We start from the raw sequence: 24,011 nt of genomic DNA, 5'->3' as shown, positions 1-24,011 counted from the left end.
GCCCCAAATAGCAACTTTCTTATGGATTCCAGTAAGGTCCTGCCTGACTAATCCTGAGAAAATGATACCAAGACTGCTTGACTGTGCATATTTCTGGCTCCCCCTTGTCTCCCTAATCTGGGAGCTCATGTCAGTACCGCTGAAGTCAGAGTTGGAAACACGGTTCTCTGTTGTCTTTCTAGTATAGTTATACTGATTAAAGTTCCTTTCCTGCTTTTCACCATTACTTTTTTCTGTTTGGTTTTTGGGATGAGTTGTTGTACTTGATAATTGACACTCCCAGAGTTGGGCCTCTGTTCTAGGACTCTGATAACAGTGTCTGAGTTGCACCTCAGCCTCCTGGATATCTGGTATCACAGGCATGTGCTATTCACAAAGCTTTTATAATTTTAAAAATATGAAAATCTCTTCAGCTTGATTCATAATAAGAGGAATGAAAGTTAAAACTATGTTGAATAAAAAGACAACCAACAAAATAGGAAAAGGTATTTGCAAATTGTATATCTGATGAGGGTTTAATATCTAACATATATTAAGACAACCAAATTGAAAAAATAGCCAAAGGACTTGAATAGACATTTCTTCGAAAAGATGTCAAAATGGGCAAGCATATCAAAAGATGTCCACCATCATTTGTCATTAAAGAAATGCAAATAGAAACCATGAGATACCGTTTGGCTGGCATTTTTTTTTTAAATTTTCATGTGGTAGTGAGGATTGAACCCAGTGCCTCACATGTGTTAGGCAAGCACTCTACCACTGAGCCACAACCCCAGCCCTTGGCTGGCTTTAATAAAAACAAAATGAAAAATAACAAGTGTCAGTGAGGATGTACAGGATTAGGAACTCCTTTGTTACTGGTGAGAATGTAAAATGGTGCAGAGTTGGTAAACAGTTTTACAATTTCTCAAAAAATTTGAACATGGAATTAATATATTACCTAGAATTCCCTTAATAGATGTAATAACCAAGAAAAATGAAAACATATCCATACAGAAAGTTTTACAGCATTATTTATGATTGCCAAGAGGTAGAAATAAACCAGATGTCCATCAGTGCATGAATGGATAAAGCTAATTGTGACATATATATGCAAAATAGAAAAGAGTATATAGCAGAAAGATCAGGAGAGTACAGGGAAGGGAAATAGAGGGAAAGGAGGGAAGAGAAAAGGCAAATATTGGAGACTGAATTAGAGTAAATTGTATTCTATGCTTTATAATTATGTCAAAATCCTAATGTATTGGGCTGGGGATGTGGCTCAAGCGGTAACACGCTCGCCTGGCATGTGCGGGGCACTGGGTTCAATCCTCAGCACCACATAAAAATAAAATAAAGATGTTGTGTCCACCGAAAACTAAAAAATAAATGTTAAAAAATTCTCTCTCTCTCTCTCTCTTTCTCTCTCTCTCTCTCTCTCTCTCTCTCAAAAAACAATCCTAATGTATGTATAACTAAAAAGAACCAATAAAAAAAAAGAAATGAGATACTTATAAAAGCTACAACTTGGATGAATCTTGAAAACATTAGGCTATATAAGAGAAAATAGACAATAAATGTTACATGGTATATGAATTTTTTTATAAATATATAAGCAAATCTACAGAGATGGAAAGCAGATTAGTGATTATCAAGGGATGGGGGAAGGGGGAAATGAGGAATGATTACTTAATGAGTGCTTGGTATTTACTGAGATGATAAAGCATTTTGGTGCCAGAGAGAGGTGGTAATTGAACAACATTGTGAGTACTAAATGCTATTGAGTTGTACCATTAAGATGATTATTTGAATGGTTTTATGTTATGTGACTTTCCCTTTAATTGAAACAAACACACAAACTATATTGGGATCCAATCTTTGTGTATCACTAGTGAAGATCTAAAAGTTTGATTATATACTTAATTGGTGAGACAGAACCTTTGATTTAGCAATTCCATTTCTAGAATTATCCTACAGATAATTCTGGGTAAAATGATGAGTATCCAAGATGATTCATTGAGGCAGGCTAATAAATTATGAACTATTATGTAGCTGTATAAAAGAATGAAGCAACTCTTTATGTATTTTTAATAGAACATTTCCAAGTTAAAAAAAAAAAAAACAGAAAGCAGAGTGTGCTTAGTGTGATCCTATTTGTGTAAAAAGGGAAAATGCTTTCATATACCAAAAATGTCTTATGAAGACATACAGAGGAAATGCAGCATTGAAGGAAACTCAACATTGATTTCAAGTGGAATTGACTTTGAGTGCTTAGAAGATAGATAAAGGAGGGAAGATTTTTCACCCTATGCCCTATTAGTTTTAAATGTGTATATGTTTGTGTAATATATCTGAATATACATATTACACAATTTAAAATTAAACCAAAATTTTAATTTAAAAATTAAAAATAATATGAGCTGAGGGTGTAGCTCAGTGGTAGAGCACTTGTCTTGCATATGTGAGACACTGTGTTTGATCCTCAGCACTACATAAATAAATAAATAAAATAAAGGTATTTTGCCCATCTACAACTAAAAGAAAAAATAATAATAACAAACTACTCAGGCCCTTGAGACTGACCAAAAGCCATATCAAATAAATCTTGTTCTTCACTGATATTTGTTAGTTACTATCTTATGGCACCAATATTTGTGTTTTAGCTTAGGAAGGTATGCTTTTTGAGAGTTAGAATAATGCTTTTTACATCTTTATATACATACCTGCCATTTCTGTAGCCCAGTGCTTTTTATGTAGTTGAAATTCTTATGCTGGTTTAATTCTTTTTATTAATAAGGCAACCCTACTTTATACTTGTAAAGTTTTGTGTTATTTCATTTGATCCTCAAAATAACCTTGTGTGGTAGTATTTTTTTTTTTTTTGCATGTGACATTTATTGTGTTTTCAAATGAGAATGTGTAATTTTGGCTAAGCATTTTAACTTTTTTTTTAAAGAGAGAGTGAGAGAGGTAGAGAGAGAAAGAGAGACAGAGAATTTTAATATTTATTTTTTAGTTATTGGCGGACACAACATCTTTGTTTGTATGTGGTGCTGAGAATCAAACCCGGGCCGCACACATGCCAGGCGAGCGCGCTACCGCTTGAGCCACATCCCCAGCCCCTAAGCATTTTAACTTTAAGGAATTTATTCCTTATCTTTATAAGTTACTCAGTGATAACTGTGAGTACACTGAATATGAGATTAGAGGATCTGTTAGGCTCTCTGTATGGACGGTTAATTGAATGAATGAGTACATTTCAGTAGTGCAGGAGGATCCAGGAGAAATACTTTTTTTTTTTTGCATTTTGGATTCTTCTTTTAAATTAATTTACCCCACCCTAACCCACCATTCAAACCCTTGGCTGATCTTGTGGTCTGTATTAAACTATATTGCTATTAATAACTGGTTTACTGATCTTTTTAACAACATAGTTTTATAGGCTGTTTGTAAGTGGGCCAATGGATTTGTCAAACAAGTCTGTTTAGGTCATGAGTGAAAAATTTGTATTCTGTTAAATCTGAAAATACTATCAAGGATTTCAGTTCTTTATTCAGTGCCTTTTGATGGCAGTATGTATAGAATGGAGAGGAAGGAGTAAAGAAACAAGGAGTTACAGAGAGATAACAACATAATGTAAAAGGTCCTACATGTGTTCTCAACATTTTTTTGTTGCCAAGAAAAAACAAAGAACAAAGATTTGGTGCACTGAATGAAAGAATGAATGAACGAGTGTTCTCCCATTAACTGCAAATAATCTAGAAACCTAATCAGATTATCAGTTGGTCTTGGATATTTTTCATGTAGAAAAAAAATGTGAATTTACATATATTTAAATTCTTCATGATAGTCTTCTGCTTGGTTCTGCTAGTTAACCCATGTTCTTTCTCCCAGGGTTGAGAATGCTTGCACCAAGCTTGTCCAAGCAGCCCAGATGCTTCAGTCTGACCCTTACTCAGTGCCTGCTCGAGATTATCTAATTGATGGGTCAAGGGGCATCCTCTCTGGCACATCAGATCTACTCCTTACCTTCAATGAGGCTGAGGTAGGCAATCTGAGGCCCATGCTGATTCTCCCAGAAAAATAAATTAGTTTTACAGATAATAATGGAACACTGATAATTGGTGGCTACACATTCGCATTACCATGTTTTCTATGTATAATTCTCTCACTTGACTGAATACTGAAATATGTTTTCAGGTTCGTAAAATTATCCGAGTTTGCAAAGGAATTTTGGAATATCTTACAGTGGCAGAGGTAGTGGAGACTATGGAAAATTTGGTCACTTATACAAAGAATCTTGGGCCAGGTTAGTCATATTGAGTTTTTATAATAATTTTTTTGTGTGTGTTTGTGGGTTGTCCATGTTGGATCATGAGGAAAGGATACTTGTCTTTTTGCAGAAGATAGGTGATCATGCACTGGGCTTTCAGGTGTGTCTGTTCTGTTGATGGAGCTTCTGCTGAGGAGATGTCTTTGTCTATCAAATCTGAATCTGCTTTCTACAAATTCTGGCCCTGTGGAATAAATTAAACCAACATTGCAAATGTTGCTGGAGAACGTAGAAAATACTTTTCTATTACTGTAATGCTGAGGGTCACCATGAATCCTGACCTCTTCATTTCACATTACACAGCATTCCTTCACTGTCTGCCAGCTGGCTTTTAGCTTTTTCTGATCTCTTAACTTGCTAATTAGCCTGCCTACTATTGTGGATTACTGCCCTAGCCCAAGGCTGCCTAATATAATCAGATCTAGGAGAGAAGAGCTGTGTGGTTAAATCTCATTTTGAAATAATTGTTTAAGCATCTGAGTATTTAATATTCAAAATACACAAATAGATACCAGCTTTTGATGTTACAGACAGGTAACATGACCTTGAGAATCATTGAAGAAGAAATGATAAACTTGATATTTATCACCTTATAAAATTCTTCTGTTTTATGTAAAATGTTGGATTTTGCAAACAGTATTTTTTCCTTCTGTACTAGGGATTGAACCCAGGACTGGAATATGCTATACCACAGAGCTATTTCTGTAGTCCTATTATTAAATGTTATTGATTGATGTACTGGGGATTGAATCCACAGATGTTCTACCACTGGGCAACATCCCCAGATCTTTATTTTTTATTTGAGAAAGGTTGTCAATGAGTTGCTTCGGGCCAGCTTTAAACTTTCGATCTTCCTGACTCCTGAGTCATTGGGATTACAGGCCTATGCCACCACACTAAGTTTTTTTTTTTTTTTTTTGGTTGTTGTTGTTTGAAACTGATCTTGTTATGTTGTGGAGGCTGGTCTTGAATTTGTGATTCTCCTGCCTTTACCTCCAAAGTCACCTGGATTATAGGGATGTGCCACTGAGCCTGACTCTTTTAATTTTTTTATTTTGAGACAAGAGTCTCGATAAGTTGCTCAAGCTGGCTTTGAATTTATGATCCTCCTGCCTCAGCCTCCTGATTATAGGCATGTGCCACCATGCCCTGATACTTACAGTATTTTAGGTTCCAGTATAGTCATTTTTTGGGGGGTGGGGTGGGGGTTCCAGGGATCGAACTCAGGGGCAATATTCTCCAGCCCTATTTTGTATTTTATTTTATTTAGGGTCTCACTGAGTTGTTCAGTGCCTCGCTTTTGCTGAGGCTGGCTTTGAAATCACAATCCTCCTGCCTCAGCCTCCCAAGCCACTGGGATTACAGGCGTGAGCCACCATGCTGGCCAGTATAGTCACTTTAATGAAATTTAAGAAGATCACCTGGAAATGTTTTTTGTTTTTGGTTTTTTTTTTTTTTTTTTTTTGCTTCAGAGCTGTATTCTAAACTTTCTTATACTGTAAAATTTTTCTGTTTCCTCAAGTGGAATTTTATGCATAACAGACAAAAGGAAACTATTATGGATGAAACAGAGGTGGCCCCACCTTCCTGCTTCTTTTTGGATGGTCTGTGAGACAATTTAAGAAATCCTCGGAGTAGCCTGGCATAATCCCAGTCACTTGGGAGACTGAGACAGGAGGACTGAAAGTTCAAGGCCAGCCTCAGCACCTTACTAGACCCTATCTCAAAATAAAAATAAAAAGGACTAGAGATGCAGCTCAGAAGTAAAGCACCCCTGAAGTCCTAGGAGCAATTTGAAAATCAAAGCTTTAGAAAATCACATAGCACCTTTGAATAATAACCAAAAGTTCTAGCAGACTGATTGCAAAACACCAGATGCTTTCAAGCACTATCATAACTGTGATTATTTTTATAATATTTCTATTTGTTTCTACTTATAAAAGTGGTATATGCTGGGGTTGTGGCTCAGTGGTAGAATGCTTGCCTAGTATGTGTGAGGCACTGGTTTCAATCCTTAGCACCACATAAAAACAAACAAATAAAATAAAGTATCCATCTACAACTAAAAACTTATTAAAAAAGTAGTATATGCTTATTTTGGACAAATTGGAAAGTAAAAAAATACATATATGAAGATGAAGACAAAACACACCACTGAAATTCTTAGAACTTTTTTAGTCACTGTATTCAGCACTAGGCTCACATGGGATTCTTACATAGCACATCATGGTGGCCAGATATATGGTGTGATACCTATATGTGTAGTAATCTGGTAAAATATTTTTATCCCACTTATCCATTTATTTTTTTTACAAATAGGTATTAATTTGTTTCTGTTTCTAATATTTGTGAGTATATTTTTGTCAAACATGAAAATTATATTGTATTTAGAGTTTTCATATAATAAATTACTTTCATTAAAAGGAATAAACTTGCATAAATGCTAGGGTTCAGTGATTAGTGGTTTGGACTTTGATAGTAATTCATAATGGATTTAGGCTTAGAGAGCCAGATCCATGCTTGTTTTACTACTCTTCCTGCAAAATTTCTTCCTTGTGCCCCAGGAATGACTAAGATGGCCAAGATGATTGATGAGAGACAGCAGGAGTTGACTCACCAGGAGCACCGAGTAATGTTGGTGAACTCAATGAACACTGTGAAAGAGTTGCTTCCAGTTCTCATTTCAGGTATTTCCTGCTTGCATTTTAGTTTGTAAGGAAAATAAATGTTAGTATGTTCTGAACTCTGAAGTTCATTTTTTTCCTGCTTCCTTTGATGTCCTTTAGCTTGGGTAAAAGTGAGATTTGATTGATTGGGTGTTACATGATGGTGCATGATGCTAAAAAGGATTCATCTCAAATGCTCTCCTTCTCCTGTACTTTGTTTGAACTTGCCCTTTCTGTGGCCTAGTCTGTTCTCCTAAAACTCTAACAGGACCTTTTCCTTGAGAGGTGGAATCTCCTGTAATCATGGACATTGATTTTTTCACACCTTTACTTGTGTTATATAAAAATAATTAGAAACTAGAATGGCTATATAGAGCACTGTATAATAAAGAAATGAACTCAGAGCCCTTTTCAGTGTTAGCACAATTTTCCTAAAAAGATATTTAACTGTTTTCTGTACTGTGAATAGATCAGCTCTTTGGCCACCAGCTGGGACCACTTTCACTTTGAGCATAGCCCCAAAATGCAAACATGATGGCTGCTTTCTCACCTAGCAAAAGGGATTTGTACTTACTGAGTGTTTAGTATGTGCCAGTCCTTCTTTTATTTATTTATTTTTTGGTATCAGGGATTGAACCCAGAGCACTTAACCACTGAGGCACAACCCCAGCCCACCCACTCCCCACCCCCTTTTTTTAAAAAATTGAGAGACAGGGTCTCACTGAGTTGCTTAGGGCCTTGCTAAGTTGCTGAGGCTGGCTTTAAACTCATGATTCTCCTGCTTCAGGCTCCAGAGTGACTGGGATTACATGGGTGTACCACTGTGTCCAGCCATGCTTGGTTTACATAATTATCTTAATCTGATTGTTAGTTACTTAGTTTAGCTCTAAGAGGTCAGCTTCATTTTTAAAATGTTATGAGGCATATCACTGTGACCCTAGTTACCTGCTCTGATGGTTTAGATAGAAGCTAAAAAAGGAGATATGAATGTAAGAGTTCAAAATGCTCTTACATGCACTACAAAACAAAAATTTGTAGATAGGATCCTATGTGGAAAGTATTTGTGGGGTGGTGCTGGTGGTGGTTTGTGTTGTGTGAGCATGCATATTTTGCTAGGGATTGAATCCAGGAGGGTTGGGGATGTAGCTCAGTGGTAGAGTATGTGCTTAGTATGAGCAAGGTCCTGGGTTCAAACCCCAGTACCACACATACACACACATACACAAAAGGAGGGGACTTGGGGAAGGATTGAATCCAGGGCCTTGCCTCTGTGACCCAAGTACTCTACCACTGAATGATCTCCCTAGCTCTAGGAATATGTTTTGAGGCCATGTGTTCTATGTGCATTGGAAGATGGTTTCTTTCTAATCTGGGTAACTCAATAAAGTGTTAATTAATCTTTGCTTATGAAATTTTTAATAATTTGATGGGAAGATATTCTTTCTCTAATGCTCCTTATTATCATTCTTAATTTTTTCTATTTTACTTCTGGGAAAATATCATTCTTAATTTTTTCTATTTTACTTCTATTTTACCCTGCTCCATAGTGAGAGAAGTCCCGGAAGATAAATTGATTCTTTGGGGTCTTCTATTGAGATTGGAGGCAGCAGGATACTCCATAGTATTATTGATGGTTTTCATCTTGTCCCATTAGGTTTGCAGTGGGTGGAACCAGTTTTAGGGTGCAGGATAATAGCTTATTTAGAAGGATATTAAGAATATTAGATATTTTATGATTATAACTCATCAGTATATGCATGTTAATTAGTTCCCTAATCATGTAGTGGTGATGTTTTGTACCTTTAGATTTCTTTGCAATGAAAGTTGTAATATTGGAACTTTATTGGCAGATTTGTAGTGTTTGTTTTTGTATATTTCTAAGACTTTAGAAATTCAAAATATGTGTTCAAAGTGTAGAACATCTTGTATGAATATTGTCACACAACAAGATTTAATTGCTGATCTTTTGTTTATTTTTATAGCTATGAAGATTTTTGTAACAACTAAAAATTCAAAAAACCAAGGAATAGAAGAAGCTTTGAAAAATCGCAATTTTACTGTAGAAAAGATGAGTGCTGAAATTAATGAGATCATCCGTGTATTACAACTCACTTCTTGGGATGAAGATGCCTGGGCCAGCAAAGTAAGTCTTATTGGAGGAGAAATAAGCAAAATCCTGAATTCTCCCTTCCTAGGTGATTTTGATTGTTACCTGTTGCAGATTTTATCTTGTAATTGTGTATAGCATAAGAGTACTTAGGTATTGTGAATGTAATTTCTTCTTTACTTTTGTTTCATGGGTTACTTGCTACCTTTGCAAATTTCTTTGTTCCAAGGTAGAATAAATAAACAGTCATGTGGAATGAATATTGGTTGAAGGCTGAGGTGGGTAGCCTTTCTTTCAGGTTGGCTGATGAGGAATGTTAGTCTCCTGGGTGGGATCTCTTCCTTGTATGTGGGTGATTGTAGCCAGGTGACTAAGAAAGACACAGAATATGCCTATAATTTTAAACTTTATGGAAAAATTTCCTTTACCCAACCTTTGATTCAGAGGAATATACAGAGGAACATCTTAGCATTTGTACATGTGTCTCTTCATTATTCCCTTTTCTCTAAGGAAATTTAATTTAAAATATTTGTCTTTACATTTGTCAGTTAGTTTGTGAAGTCCCTTTCACCCTGTCTAGAATCTCTTCTTGGGCTTAACGGGATTGGTGGATTCCTTTTAGAGTCTGTCAGCAGTGGTTTTGTGTTACTGCCACTCTGGTCCACTTTTTCCTATGTAGTGACTATGAGCAAAGCTTCCACATCTGGAAGAGCAGAGACATTTGTGTTTATACTTAGGAGCCCAAGATGCAGGCAAAGATGCAGGCAGTTTGGGGAATATACTGCTTTCTCTAGGATCTAGACCCAAATGTTTCCAGGGTCACCTAGCAGGCTGGTAGCTGACTAAAGAGGGGATTTTATAGTTTGACTTTTGTTGGTTGTTTAGTAGAGATATATATGTTTTTCCTCCAGGACACGTAAAAGGTAGGGTCAAAGCAGGGACCTAAAAACCACCAGCACTTTCTCTTTTACCCAGAAAGGTAATTTAACAATGGATATTACATTAGTTTACTTCAACTATGGATTTGTTTAACAGGTATTTTCTCATTGATGTGCAGTTCTTCAACTGGTTCTAAGATTATATTTTAAATTTACATGGTAAAATCATTTTAAATTTTTGATATTGATTTAATTTTGCTTTTGCATACTTGACTTTTACTTCCCTGTTGTGACTTCTTTATGCATCTTTTTTGTTGTTGTTCTCTTGTTTGTTTTATTCTTTTTCTCACGTTTAGAAGGTAAGCTTTCTCTTGCCCTTTAGTTTCTTTTTTGCTTAAAAACAGAAAAAGCATGTCCGTGGGGTTTTCTTGTGCTGTGTGCTGTGCCTTATTCTGTATGCCGGTGTGTAACACTGTGCTTGACTATGCGTTAGAATGTGATTTAATATGGGACTCTGGCTGTGCTGCACATACTGTTTGACTCTGCTCATATTGAGCTATTTCTTTGGGGAGAAACAAAAGGAAACACATTACTATGGGCCATCAGGATTTCTGTATTTGGTAGGTGCTTTTTTAAATCTGTTTTCAGTAGGATCCTTAGGACTTATTTTGCCTGGTCATTCCCACTGACTTCATGTGAAGCGGTTTTCCCCAGGTAGCTGGGTAACCTTTGAGTTACCTGTATGTAGACCCTGCTCTAAGGAAAGGATACTTCCAGCTGATGCCATCTCCCACCAGTCTTCTTGACCGGCTCTGAAATTTTGCTTTTGGAGTTGTGTAATTGGAACTTTTAAGTCAAAATGAAAATGAGTAGGATAGATAGCTTAGCTGAGGCACCTGTCCTGCGTAATAATCCTTTGATTTGTTAAAGTCCAAAGGACAAAAGAAGCAAACTATGTATACCTAGTGATTTTCCTAACTTCAGTCCATGGCTTACTATGTGAACTGTCTAAGCTGTGAATCAGCCATAATTTTCTGAATTCATGTTCCCCTAATCTCTTTCCTTTGCTTTTAGTGGACGAGAAAGTAGTAAGGAGGAACAGGCATTTAATTTTAATGTTTCTCTAGTTTTGAGAGGAAAGTCATTCATCATTTAGTAAATGTGAGTAAATGAATAAGTGCTCAGCTTTATTTTGTACTGTGATCCAGTGCTACATCTTTAACAAAATAAAACAACTTTCATTGAGTTTTTCAGGACTTGGGAGGATATATAAGGAATAGACCTATTCCTCACCATGTGTGGTCTTAAAGCTGTCCCAGTTTTATGTTCATCTAGGAGAAAGTAAGTTGGCTAGGATGCTGCAAAACTAACTTTATCAGGAGTGAAAGAAAGTAAAATCAGTGAGTTCAAGCAAAAAGAAGCTCAAATACATGACATCAGAATGAACAAGAAATTTTTAAACCTGTTTACTTTTGTTATACATTTAACTGGTTCAAAAAAATAAAAATACTGTAAAAAGAGATACAAGGCAACTCTTCCTCCCAACCCTGTCCCCATCCACTCTTACCTCTGCTCACTCCCTAAAAAATAATTTTTATTAGTTACAAGAATATTTAGCAAAAAAAATTACCTTAAAACTGACATTGGTAACTAGGATTTGGGCTGTTTTTCTGTTTATTAGGGTTATGCATCTTTCATTACTCAACTGTAAGCAGTGAATTAATCAGACCTTGTGTCTGTTATCACTGAGTTCCTATTCTGTTCAATGCATACAGTGTCTTTCACCTCCTCTTGGCCCTACTAATATATAATTAACTTTGTCTTACCATACTTGTTTCATGCTTCCCCATTGGTGCAGTATTCTTCTGGAAAGTGATGGTTCCTCTAGAAAAATGGGGGAAGAAAGTAAGTGGAATGAATTCTTGATAAAAAGTGTGTCTTGCCAATTAAGTTCAGGTTTTGAAGAGGCAATGCAATGGCTATTTGACATTTTATACCTATATTCAAATTGCAGATTTACAAATTTAAAAGGATCTTTGACTTTAAACACTATTTCTTTTAAAAATAAAAAGTGTCCCTTTCTTAAATCAACAATCATAGTGATCATTGAAAGTCAAGTTAATATTTTTTCTTAGGAATACATTATAAGCCAAAAGAATTTAAGTTAAACATAATTCTAATACTACTCTTTATAAATTTAATACTCAATATTATTTTTTGTATTAATAGTACTTGTATTTTGTTGCATGTTGGAAATTAAGAAAAAATGAGACAAAAATTTGAAAAGCATTTCACTGCTAAGATAACTTGAGTCATTAAATATGGTTATTCAAAATGAGTTGTGGGGAGTTTCCTCCCACTGTGGTCCTAAACTGGTGATGAGTAAAAGCAGTGACTGACTCAGAGGTCCTGCATATACTTTACCAAAGAAGGAAATATTGGTTAGAACATGCCATCCTGTAATACTATCCCTTACTGCAAACCGTTGAGATTTAAGGATTTTATTTTATTTTTCCTTTTCTTTAAACAGATACAACTTTTTAAAAATGCCTTTATTTTATTTATTTTTATGTGGTACTGAGGATTGAACCCAGTGCCTCACACATGCTAGGCAAATGCTGTACCACTGAGCTACAGCCCCTGCCCCTATTTGATTATTTTTAAAAAGAGGTTGTATATGAACTTTTAAAGAGTGTTTTAGTGTTTTGTTTTAGCAGCTAATAGAATGAAAGATTTTTCTGTTCAGGATAAATAGTTAATTCAGGTATTTATGATGTGTTATTCTTTCCCCTCCCCCAATAAGGAGAAAATCCCCCAAAATGTCAAAGGAGTTTATGTTTCCTTTCTGATCTGTTATCTTCAGCTAGCTGATTCATCTGGTTGTGTGCTCATAGGTGGCCTAGATTTTTAGAGCTGGGAAGGTATTCTTAGAGATGAGAAATGAGAAACCGAGGTCCAGAGAAGATAACTTGTCTGAAGTCTCAGGACTAGATAAGTTATGATAGTGAAAATGTTATCAGAAATGGAATGCGGTGGGAAGGGAGGTGTTAGTGGAAGAAGGGAAAAGCAGCTTGGGGAGTGATATAGAGAGGTCCTTATTCCCAATATTTAAAATTTCCAATTTTAAATTCCTGGGATTGCAGGACATCACTTTCCTAATGATAGCTCTTCTTGATCCTGTATAGAGGATCTCAGTATTATTCACAGGTATTTTTGAGGCCTAAACATATATTGAATTTTAGGAGTGTTTCAGTTCCTGGAAAATCATGTAAATCAGTATTCTCTTAGGATGACCTTACATCTTTTGGTTTGTGGGGAACAGTGCCAAGGCTGTATTTTTTCATTTAAAACTTGATCTGATAAGATTTTTGTAATAAAAGGGATTATAGAGGAGGGCAGAATACTACCTGCCAGCTGTCCCAAAGCTGCATGACTAGATCTGGTCTTTTTTTACTCTCACTCTTTGAAAAAACAACAAACAAATAAAAAACAGAAGATTGGTGGAGACTTTTTTCCTAAATTTGAATTTTTATAGAGAAGAATTCTCAAAAGATTGTTGTTATTTTTTTCCTTCTATTTCATACTCAGATTGTACTCTGGGTACTTAGACTTATGTGACAGAGTTTAACAAAGTGCTCGGGGCACATATTATGGTTGACCACAAGATTATAATTAGTTTATATAATTAGATTATAATTAGTTTTAAACCTCCAAAATGGTCTAAAATTCATTATTAAAAACTGGTAACTGTCAGGTGCAGAGGCTACTGAGGAGATTGAGGCAAGAAGATTGTAAATTCAAGGGCAATTTATCAAGACTCTCATCAACTGAGACCCTGTCTCAAAAGTAAAAAATAAAAAAAGGCTTGGGATGTTTAATCCCCAACACAGAAGGAAAACAAAAACAAGAGCAAAGAAAAACCTGCTAACTAGTTGAAATTCCCAGTTGTAAAATGTGGCTTAATTTCAAAATTTCCCCTGTTTTTATTTAGGGAAAAAGAGTATCTCTTAATTTTAACTTCTTGGTGGTGTCAGATCTACTATTCAGGAGTAAATTACTCAATTCCTGAGAATCATAGTCTTTTTTTTTTGGTAGTATATAGAAGCCTTTTGAGCTTTATTGGGGAGAAAAAAGAAATGATTTTTGAGGATACTGAATAGAGCAAAGCTTATTTTTCCATTGTGTTTCAAATCATTTTGGAGCATTGGAGGATAAAAGCAGCTATTTATGTTAGTGAGGATTATGAATTTGATGTCTACATTTTATTTTCTGGTCAGTATCAACCAAAGCCAAAGTTGAAAAAAGAGATTTGCGACTGTTGTAGAAGCTTAATGACATCATTGGCAACTCTCTTTGGTAAAAGAAAAAAATTCTCAAGTTTTATCTGAAATAAAAGAATAAAATCTGGAGTGAACAAGCCAGAGATGGCTGGGTATGGTGGGATACATCTGTAATCCCTGCTGCTTGGGAGGATAAGGCAAGAGGATGGTGGGTTCAAGGCTGGCCCGGGCAACTTAGTGACACCTTGTTGCAAAATAAAACAAGGATTGGGGCTGTAGCTTGCCTAGATGCTTAAGGCTCTGGCTTTGATTCCCGGGACTATAGCAAAACAAGACAAAGCCCAACAAACCCGAGTGATTCCCTGTTTCTTAATTTGTAAAATCAAATTATATTTAAATTTGAGATTCATTGAAATAATTGAGGGGGAAAGTGGCAAAACCAACATCTAACATGGAGGGCTTTCCCTCCCTTTTGAATTTAGGTTTTGAAATGTAATACTTGGTATCTATTGGTTTTCTCACTGAAAATGAAAATGTGTTAAGGAAATGCTATTAACAGGTTTTAAATTAAATATTTTTACATTGACACAATTTCTCCTCTCCAGAGTGTTCACATACTTTCTAAGTAAGAGCTTGTGTATGTGTGTGTTTGTGTTTTAATCTGTACCTAAATAATTTGTGTATTATACCTAATAACTTGTGTTAAACCCTGAAGGCTATCTGTCTCCCTGAGGTTAGGAGTTACCTGAGATTTTCTTTAAAGAAGATATTGTTTTGGGTCTTGCTAATTTGGGATTAAGTGTTGCATTACTTTTGGAGGCAAGGTTTGCTGTACAAATTAATATAAAACAAGGTGAAAGAGAAGAACAGATATTTAAACCACTTAAAATCAAAGCACTCAGAAATACAACTTGTCTATTTGTACTAGTTACAAATGGATTTTCAAATCTCACAATGCTACATTTTATGGATAGCTACCATAATCCCATGTAACTTGATAATAAAAATATTTTACGTCCTTTTTTTAGTAATTTAGTTAACCTCTTTTTTGGTGCTGTGGCTGAGAAATAAGGTTAGAACAGAACAGTCTATCTGTTTAGATGGGGAAGGAGGGAATCCTAACGTTGGGAGCCCCATCATTTGAATAGGGACTTTGAAAAACCTGGGGTCAGGCTGCTAACTTTAAGCCTGATTATGAATGCAGCCAGTGCTTTTTATTTGTGCTAGGGCTGGTCTCCTTTACATTGAAAGTGGGAATGCTCCTCGTGCCCCCTTGTGGAAAATTGGTGGTATAACACCACTAAGAACCTCAGTTCTTTAGGATTGGAAATAGAGGAAAGTTAGGATAATAGGACATTGGCTAGAATTTTAGAGGTTAACTCTGTGCTTTGATGGATTGACTCCATAGGAGTCAATTCCTTGGAGCAAGAATGATATAGACTTTCTTTTGAGATGTTAAATAGATCCTGAAGAGGTGGCCAACCTATCAATTCTGAGAATGTGTACATGGGTATTTGTTGTGCTGTTCTCTGCATTTTTCTCTGTTCAAACAAATTTTATGAATACTCAAAATTTTAGAGGAATTAATATGTTGTCTCCCAGCTGTATCCTGGGAGATTTTATGCTTATCATCATGAATCCTGTTTGTAAACAATCAAGACCCATTTATTATATGTTGCCTCTTTTTCCAGATTAGGGATTATAAAGAAACTAAGGATGAGATGTAGTAAGGAAGAGCTGCAAAAAATTTTTTTCTTGTATAACTTTAAATGTTTTTTTTTTGAGAATTAAAACTGCTACATTAACTTTTTAAATATCTTTTTCCAACCAGTAATTCCAAGTTTTTCAGATTAATTAAAGTGAAACATCATCCAGTTTGGGCGTATATTTCAAAACAAGATGTAAAAGAATTGTGATTTGTGGCACCACATACTAATGAGGCTTCCCTGAAGCGGGGAGGGCTCTGGCAAGGCTGCAGTAGATGAATGTTGACTAGTAGAAAGGCTGATAATGAGGCATGTGACAACAGAGCTTTTTTCTGTTGAAGACATTAAACATCTTTTGGCTTGAGCAATTTTACCAGTTTTCACAGTTTTAGCAATAGACACAAGGAAACAGAATAGAATTAACTAAAGATTTGCATGCAAGATGCTGCATTTTGATAGCAATAAGAATTGTGTTGTGATGAGACTATTAAGACCATTGTAGGACTACCTTAGCTTTTGTATGTTAGTGCTGTAACTACTCCTTTGTTTTATGGTACCTCAGTGATTGCAAAGAAAATAATTGTGGGATTTCTCTTCAAAAGGACACTGAAGCCATGAAGAGAGCATTGGCCTCCATAGACTCCAAACTGAACCAGGCCAAAGGTTGGCTCCGTGACCCCAGTGCCTCCCCAGGTAACCCTTTAGTTTTGCTTTTCTGATACATAGAATAAAAATCTAAAATTGAAGCAAATAAAAGAATAGAATAAATCCTTCAGAATTTTGCAATCCTGAGATTACTACTATAACATTTGGAACATAGCTCATTTTCTGATAGTTTTAACTAGTGGAAGCGTTATTGGACCTTAAAAGAATGAAGGGCATAAGCCATATCACCTCTTACTGTGGAGGAATAAACAAAGCAAAACTGGGCATTCTTTGCAAAATTATTTTTTCACCCATTCCCCAAATTGGAAAGGTAATTATTTTGAATAAAAGCTCTTCTCTGCTAATTCCCATTGGGTAAACTTCCATTTATGTCAACAGAGTACTTAATTAAGTAGATTAAATAGTAATGTCAATAAAAATTGGAAAGTGAAGTTGACTATATAAAGATAAGATCCAAGTATGTTATTGAGTTTGGCTTTGTGTACTCTCTAATTTAATATTTATTCAGTTTTAGATTAACATTTGAATGAGCGAAAAGCTTAATGGAGTTTGGAGGTGCTAAGTACTATTAAATTAGAACGGCCTATTTTCATCATCCACATTATTACCACAAGCTGCTTAGTATCTCCAAATGGATATGGTTCCAAGTATCTATTTTAGCAGTATCTGTGGTTGAAACCTCAGCTGTAAGGGCATCGCTTGGCTATTAGCTATCAGATGGATTGTCTTCTGTTCACTTGTCATTTAAAATTATCTATTCCTTCAGGAATGAAATGATGTGTAAAGTATCCTCTCTAAATGTTTAATGGGTCTACAATGCAGGTATTAACTATCTTTTTATTTTAGGGGATGCTGGTGAACAGGCCATCAGGCAGACCTTAGATGAAGCTGGAAAAGTTGGTGAACTTTGTGCAGGCAAGGAACGCAGGGAGATCCTGGGAACCTGCAAAATGCTAGGGCAGATGACTGATCAAGTGGCTGACCTCCGAGCTAGGTAAAGTTTTTCTGCTCTTAACAGACTTGTAGTAAGTAATTCACACAGAAAGCAAGTCTGTGCCAGTTTTACTGAGTTATCTTTGGCTAGTAGATAAAACAGGTATTTCATTTTATTAGTTTTTCTGAAATTGAGGTGAACTTTCCTTTTTCTAAACTTTTAATATATGCAAGTGTATACCTAATAAAGTTGTAACTTATTCTATAATTGAAATAGAAATAGAAATTGGATTTTTAGTTTGTAGCCATAGATTTTTGAAAAATAAGGGGCATTGTTGAAGTCTGGCTTGTTTAGGTATATATTAAGAAAGATGGGTAGAAAGAAATATAAAGAGTGAAAACATTGAAATTATTTCACATCATTTTAGAAATCAAATAGATCATCCTTTAAGCTGGTAATTTCTGGGCTCTTTTTTTTTCTTTTTGGCAGAGTGGGTTCTAGGAATTGAACCCAGGAGTGCTTTACCACTGAGCTACATCCCCAGCCCTATTTGTTTATTTATTTATTTTTAAAAATTTTAAAATTTTTAGTTATAAATGGACACAATAACTATTTTATTTACTTACTTTTATGTAGTGCTGAGGATCAAACCCAGTGCCTCACACATGCTAGGCAAGCACTCTACTACTAATCCACAACCCTAGTCCCCCATTTTATTTTTCATTTTGAGACAGGATCTTGCTGAACTGCTTAGGGCCTTGCTAAGTTGAGGCAATCCTCCTGCCAGAGCCTCCCAAATCCCTAGAATTACTGGTGTGTGTGTGTCACCATGCCCAGCTATTTCTGGGTTCTTTATGAGTTTGTATTTCCGCACTAGTTTTTGGTTTTTAATTCTTTTAACTACCTTTTACCCTCAGTAAGTCTTGACTTTTGGAACTTTCCCCCTCATAACTCAAATAAATGTATAATTTATTGTTAAGACAAATCAGTATGATATGGATTTATTTGGAATTCTTCCACGTAATTACTAAAGTTCAAAAAGTTTCTCATTTTTATGGAATTTTATGCTATGGGCTTTTAGAAAGTAGAAGTATTCCAAGACACTAGTGTACATGAAAATTAATTTTGCTTTGAGAATGTTGTGAAACCTCTTAATATCATTCACATACAAAGGGGCTCCATTATACTTGATTTCAAAGTAGTCACCCTGAAGAATACACATCTAAAAAGGAGTGATTCTTTTTTAAAAATATTTATTTATTTTTTAGTTGGACACAACAATATCTTTATTATTTTTATGTAGTGCTGAGGATTAAACCCAGGGCCTCGCATGTGCTAGGCGAGCGCTCTATCACTGAGCCACAACCCCAGTCCCTTAAAGTAGTAGTTCTTAATCTTTTTTGGACCAAGATCACTTTTTATAATCTGATGAAAGCATTTATCCCTACCTAAAAAGATGCCAATGAACATTCCCATTCAATGTTTCCTATGGTTTCCAGGGATTCGTGGATTGACCATCGTCCTGGAAGCTTGGGGCCTTCAGATTGTGTCCCTATCTTGACAAGGAGAAGAAACAGCTTAAATAAATGTGATCTCATTGAGTTCAGGGAGCCCTTCTCCTGCTGAGAAGCAGTCTCCCTTGTCATGAGCATGGCACTAACTTTGCTGAAGGGACAAAAAGAAGTTTTGTTCCCATTCAGAGAAATGCCAATGCAATTTGACAAGATTCTTGGCTCTTTTAATTTCTCATTTCTGGCTCTTTTGTTTACAGCCTTTTCAGAGTGTGGTAGACAGTTTTCACTTGGAATTCTCAAATACACAATTGTATGTGCTTAGAGAGATGAATATGAGCAAGAGAATGAGGTAATTGTATGGGATCAACTATTAGTCTTTAAAGCAAAAAGGCTAGAACAGTGATGAGTGGCTTTGGGCCTGTTTCACAGTGGAGCCTACAATATCCTTTCATGAGGAAAGATTGGAAAGCTATCTTCCTGTTGTTCTTTCTTAAACATAACTACTCAACTATTTATCATTTTAATGACTGAAACACAGTGACCTTTTTTTTTTCTTCCATTGATATTCTTCTGGTCATGAAGAGTTTCTAGATTTTAAGAATATAATTTTATCCTCATGGGACTTAATGAGTTTTTTTTTTTAAACCAAGAGCAAGAGTGCTTTTCCATGAGCTATATTCTCAGCCCTTTTTAATTTTTTAATTTGAAATAGGACCTTGCTAAGTTGCTGAGGGTCTAGCTAAGTTGCTGAGGCTGGCCTCGAATGTCTTCCTTAATTAACTATTTTTTTTTGGCACTGGAATCCAGGGGCATTTTAACCACGGAGCCACATCCCCAGACTTTTTCATTTTTATTTTGTGACAGAGTCTTGCTACGTTGCTTAGAACCTTGCTAAATTGCTGAGGCTGTCCTCGAATTTGGAATCCTTCTGTCTCAGCCTCCCAAGTCAGTGAAATTACAAGTGTGAGCCACCACACTTGGCAAACTTTTAATTTTAATGTAGCCTATACTTATTTTTACTTTTTTTGCAGTTGTATTCACATGCCAAAGATTCCTCATCATGAATTACTAAATTTGAAGGGGGAAATAGCAAATTAAATAATAAATATTATGTTTCCTAAGTCTTCATTCTTCTGGAAGGTAAAGGAAGTCTTCAAGTACATGAAAATGGAGAGAGAGAGTGTATGTGTATACCTTTTATATACCTGGCAATGAATTTATGGAGTTTATTACTTCAAGTATTGGTATAGATGAAAAACAGATGTATTTTTTTTAAAGAGGGTAGATAATTCAATGATAGGTGCATATTATTATTAAGGGAAGCAAAGATGTTTTAGAGTTCATTCTAAAGTTAGAAGCTCAGATTAGGATGAACCATGCCATTCTACTGAATGATAAAGTTGCCATTCCTATGACTGAGCTAACCAAACTGGGCTAATTAAAAAAAATCTGAACTTGTAAAAAGATGGCAAATCTTCCTTTATGACCGGGAAAGTCTGTTAAGGAAAATAAGTTTCAGGGCTGGGGATGTAGCTCAGTGGTAGAGTGCTTAGATTGTGGTACTAGGGATTGAACCCGCAAAAAAAAAAAAAAAAAAAAAAAGAAGAAGAAAAAGAAAGAAAGAAAGACATGTACAAAGGAGAACAAGTTTCTGCAAACACATTATTTTTTTGTAGTAATACCATTCCATTTCTGAGAGAGGAAAATAGTGAAAATGGTTCTTTAGGAACTTTATAGGAAAATGATATACTTCTTGTCACCATGTACTTCCCTGCTCAGTTCTAACTAGTTTTGTCTACAAATGGATTAAGGTAATTAAGATCATCATTAGGTCATTAGGTTTGTTACACAAATGATAATTCAGTCATAATAGTATACTGTGATATTTACATTGCTTTGTTGTCAAAGTGTTTTCAAGTATATTATCTTGATGCTTGATACTCTGTTAAGTAAGCAGGGCAAGTACCGTATTATTGCTTTCTTTCATTTTACATTAGTTTTATTTTATAAGAAAAAAAAAACTGAAGCCAAAGGAGGTTAAACATCATAAAGTCCCTGAGGCACCAAAAATTAGGATTCAAACAGATTAAATTTGTCATTGTGATGCGTTTTCAATTACTCTGTATGTATTGCCTTCTCAGTGTATTCTCGCCCATAAATAAGACAATTCAATGGCTACTTATTTCTAAAGCACACATTACTATGATAACAAAGTCCTCCATAGCAATGAGATCCCCAGTACATTTTCCCACTGAAGTTTAGATTTGGTTATATAATCACTACCTAGAGGCGAATAATGATTATCAAAATTTGCTGGCCTGACTTCAAAGTGGTTATGCAGTTCCATAAAGCTCATGTGTATTTTTAAAAGCAAAAGAGAAAGATGGTTTGTGTATCTTGCTTTGTTTAGCTCTGTTTTCTTGTGTTATCCTAGATTAATGGGGAAAATGAAAAAAGACAAGCATGCTAACAAAAATGGCATGTACTGTGGTGTTAAGGAATATTTTGTTATTAAGTATTTGAGAAGGTGCAATGACAGTATCTTTGTCTGAATAGAGGTCAAGAAGCTTCACCAGTGGCCATGCAGAAAGCCCAGCAGGTATCTCAAGGTCTAGATGTGCTCACAGCAAAGGTGGAGAATGCAGCTCGAAAGTTGGAAGCCATGACAAACTCAAAGCAGAGCATAGCAAAGAAGATTGATGCTGCTCAGGTAAATGTAATGATTTTCAGGAGGGGTGGGAAGTAAAAGAGAAAGAGAAGCATTCCACAAATATCCCCAAGCTCTTCCTTTCCCCTTCTTCCTTTTCTTTCTCTCTACGCCTCTCATCATTTAGTGTGAGTAGATAATGGGTGTTCCTAAGTGATGACTGACTGACTTGTTCCCAGCAGTTACCAATGTTAACACATCCCCTACCATCACAGTTTACACTAATATTTATCTATAGTTTGAAATGAAGGTCTTCATTTTGAATATTTTGACTAGTTAAAAGTGAGCACTCTGACTTCCAAGAGAATCCTAATTCCTGTTATAGATTATAGTACATTGAAACTGTTCCTTTTCTCAGAATTCTCAACTGTATTTCGTCATAGAAAGAGTCAAAGTTTTCTGATTCTACTCATTTTTAAGTTATCAATGCACCTTTATTTGTTTGTTTGTTTGTTTGTTTGTTTGTTTGTTTATTTATTTATTTATATGTTGTGCTGATAATTGAACCCAGTACTTTACACATAGATCTACTCTTACATAAAATCATTTTCAAGTATGTCATAAACAAATGTTTGATAAACTTAAATGTTTCTGATTAAGGATGAGATAAAGGTTTATGAAGATATTTTATGCTAATAGATAGGAACAAAGTTGTTTTTAAAAAGATGAAGGAGGGGTTGGGGATATAGCTCAGAGGTAAAGCACATACTTAGCATGCACAAGGCCTTGGGTTTGAGTTCCAGCTCCCAAAGGAAAAAAAAAAGATGAGAGGTTGATTCGATCTTACAATGAAGCCAAACACCTCTATAAAACAATAATAATTATCACTCTAGAAAACAATTACTGGTGTGCTATGGGATTTAGATATTTTTTTTCTGATGGCTTTGTTAAGGTTAATTAAATGTGGTTCATGAGTAGACTGCAGTATTCTCTCTTTCTGTCTGTAGAATTGGCTTGCAGATCCAAATGGTGGACCTGAAGGAGAAGAACAGATCCGAGGGGCTTTGGCTGAAGCTCGGAAAATAGAAATATCTGCTCTGACTTCTAAATTAGCAGATTTACGAAGGCAGTATGTATTCAATCCTTTTAATTGTCCTTTAATATTTTTCTCTCTTTCCTATTCCTTTTCCCCTATTGAACATGTAAGTTGAATCCCCATAGGTTAAATGCATGTATGATACTCCTCCACTGTAGTATTGGCCAGATCAGATATTACCTTTATTGTATCTGTGACATGAGGCTTATTATTACCGATCATAGTTTTTAAAGTAATACTTTTAGTGTGCTAAGAACTCCTTAAAAATATTTATTAATGTGGTGCTGAGAATTGAATTCAGTTCAATTTGCTAGGCAAGTGCTCTACCACTGAGCCACAACCCCAGCCCAAGAACTCCTTTTTAAAGTTAAGTTTTTCTAATTTATAAGCTAGGATATTCCTGCTACATCATGTTTATGACATGTCTGTTTCTCAGATATATGAGGAAAATAATTTTTGTAGCTAGCTATGAATAAAACCCCCATGTGTTTATGTGTGTATGTGGAGAAGGGGAGAATCATAAGAAAGTACTTTCTTCCTTTCTTCACAGTGTTATTTCTTAGGTAGCAATTATTAAAGATCTTTTTCTGGGTGATTGTTCCTTTAACACCAGTCTTATCATAGATTCCTTTCTTAAAGGCTTTTGTGTACTTACTTTGATTGTATGGAAAAGAGGCATTCCTTTGTTCTGATAAATATGTTCCTGTTTGCAACACATGCTAATGAAGGGTATAATGCCATAGAATAATTCTATTCTACCTAAGTCCTCCATCCCTAGTCTCTGAGGATATTTTGCTTTTCATTTAACCTGCATGTTTCATTTTCTGTCCTTCCATGAGACAATGCCTAATTTTTTTCCCTAGTGAGAGATACTTTAGAGTTCTTTGAAGTTTTATGTTGACTGAAAGGATAGTGTTGGCTAAGAAAACAAACTCCTGCCTAGTGCTACAAAATAAATTTGTAGACATACTTTAGGCAGGAGGTTGTGTTGACAGAGACCAACTTGAATAACAGCTCAAATTTGATTATATATCAAGGTCAGTCATTTGAACACCATTGTCTTATGCCCCAAATCTTGATTGTGTGTCAGGAAAAATGGTAATTTACCAATTTTAAAATATAATGTTCACAAAGGTCTTTTGTTCAATGTTAATTCATTAAAATAATGTGTTACTTTTTTTTTTTTTTGTACTGGAGATTGAACC

The 24,011-nt window shown here is 35.4% G+C and overlaps 1 pseudogene across 1 annotated transcript in view; it reads left to right on the top strand.

Annotated features, from left to right (window-relative positions):
- LOC308640394 (vinculin-like) overlaps window positions 1–24,011 on the top strand; it is a 50,523-nt pseudogene that overhangs the window by 716 nt on the left and 25,796 nt on the right. The window contains exons 2-9 of the transcript in view: window positions 3,874–4,024; window positions 4,180–4,288; window positions 6,877–6,999; window positions 8,961–9,121; window positions 16,552–16,642; window positions 17,462–17,609; window positions 21,620–21,773; window positions 22,718–22,840. The product of the transcript in view is annotated as a vinculin-like (transcript). The remainder of the gene's footprint in view (window positions 1–3,873; window positions 4,025–4,179; window positions 4,289–6,876; window positions 7,000–8,960; window positions 9,122–16,551; window positions 16,643–17,461; window positions 17,610–21,619; window positions 21,774–22,717; window positions 22,841–24,011) is intronic.

This window comes from Spermophilus citellus (assembly GCF_964194105.1).
Source record: "Spermophilus citellus genome assembly, contig: SCAFFOLD_131, whole genome shotgun sequence".
Classification (NCBI taxonomy): Eukaryota; Metazoa; Chordata; class Mammalia; order Rodentia; family Sciuridae; genus Spermophilus; species Spermophilus citellus.
Note: the sequence above shows the minus strand (reverse complement) of the source record. Positions and strands in the feature narration are given on the sequence as shown.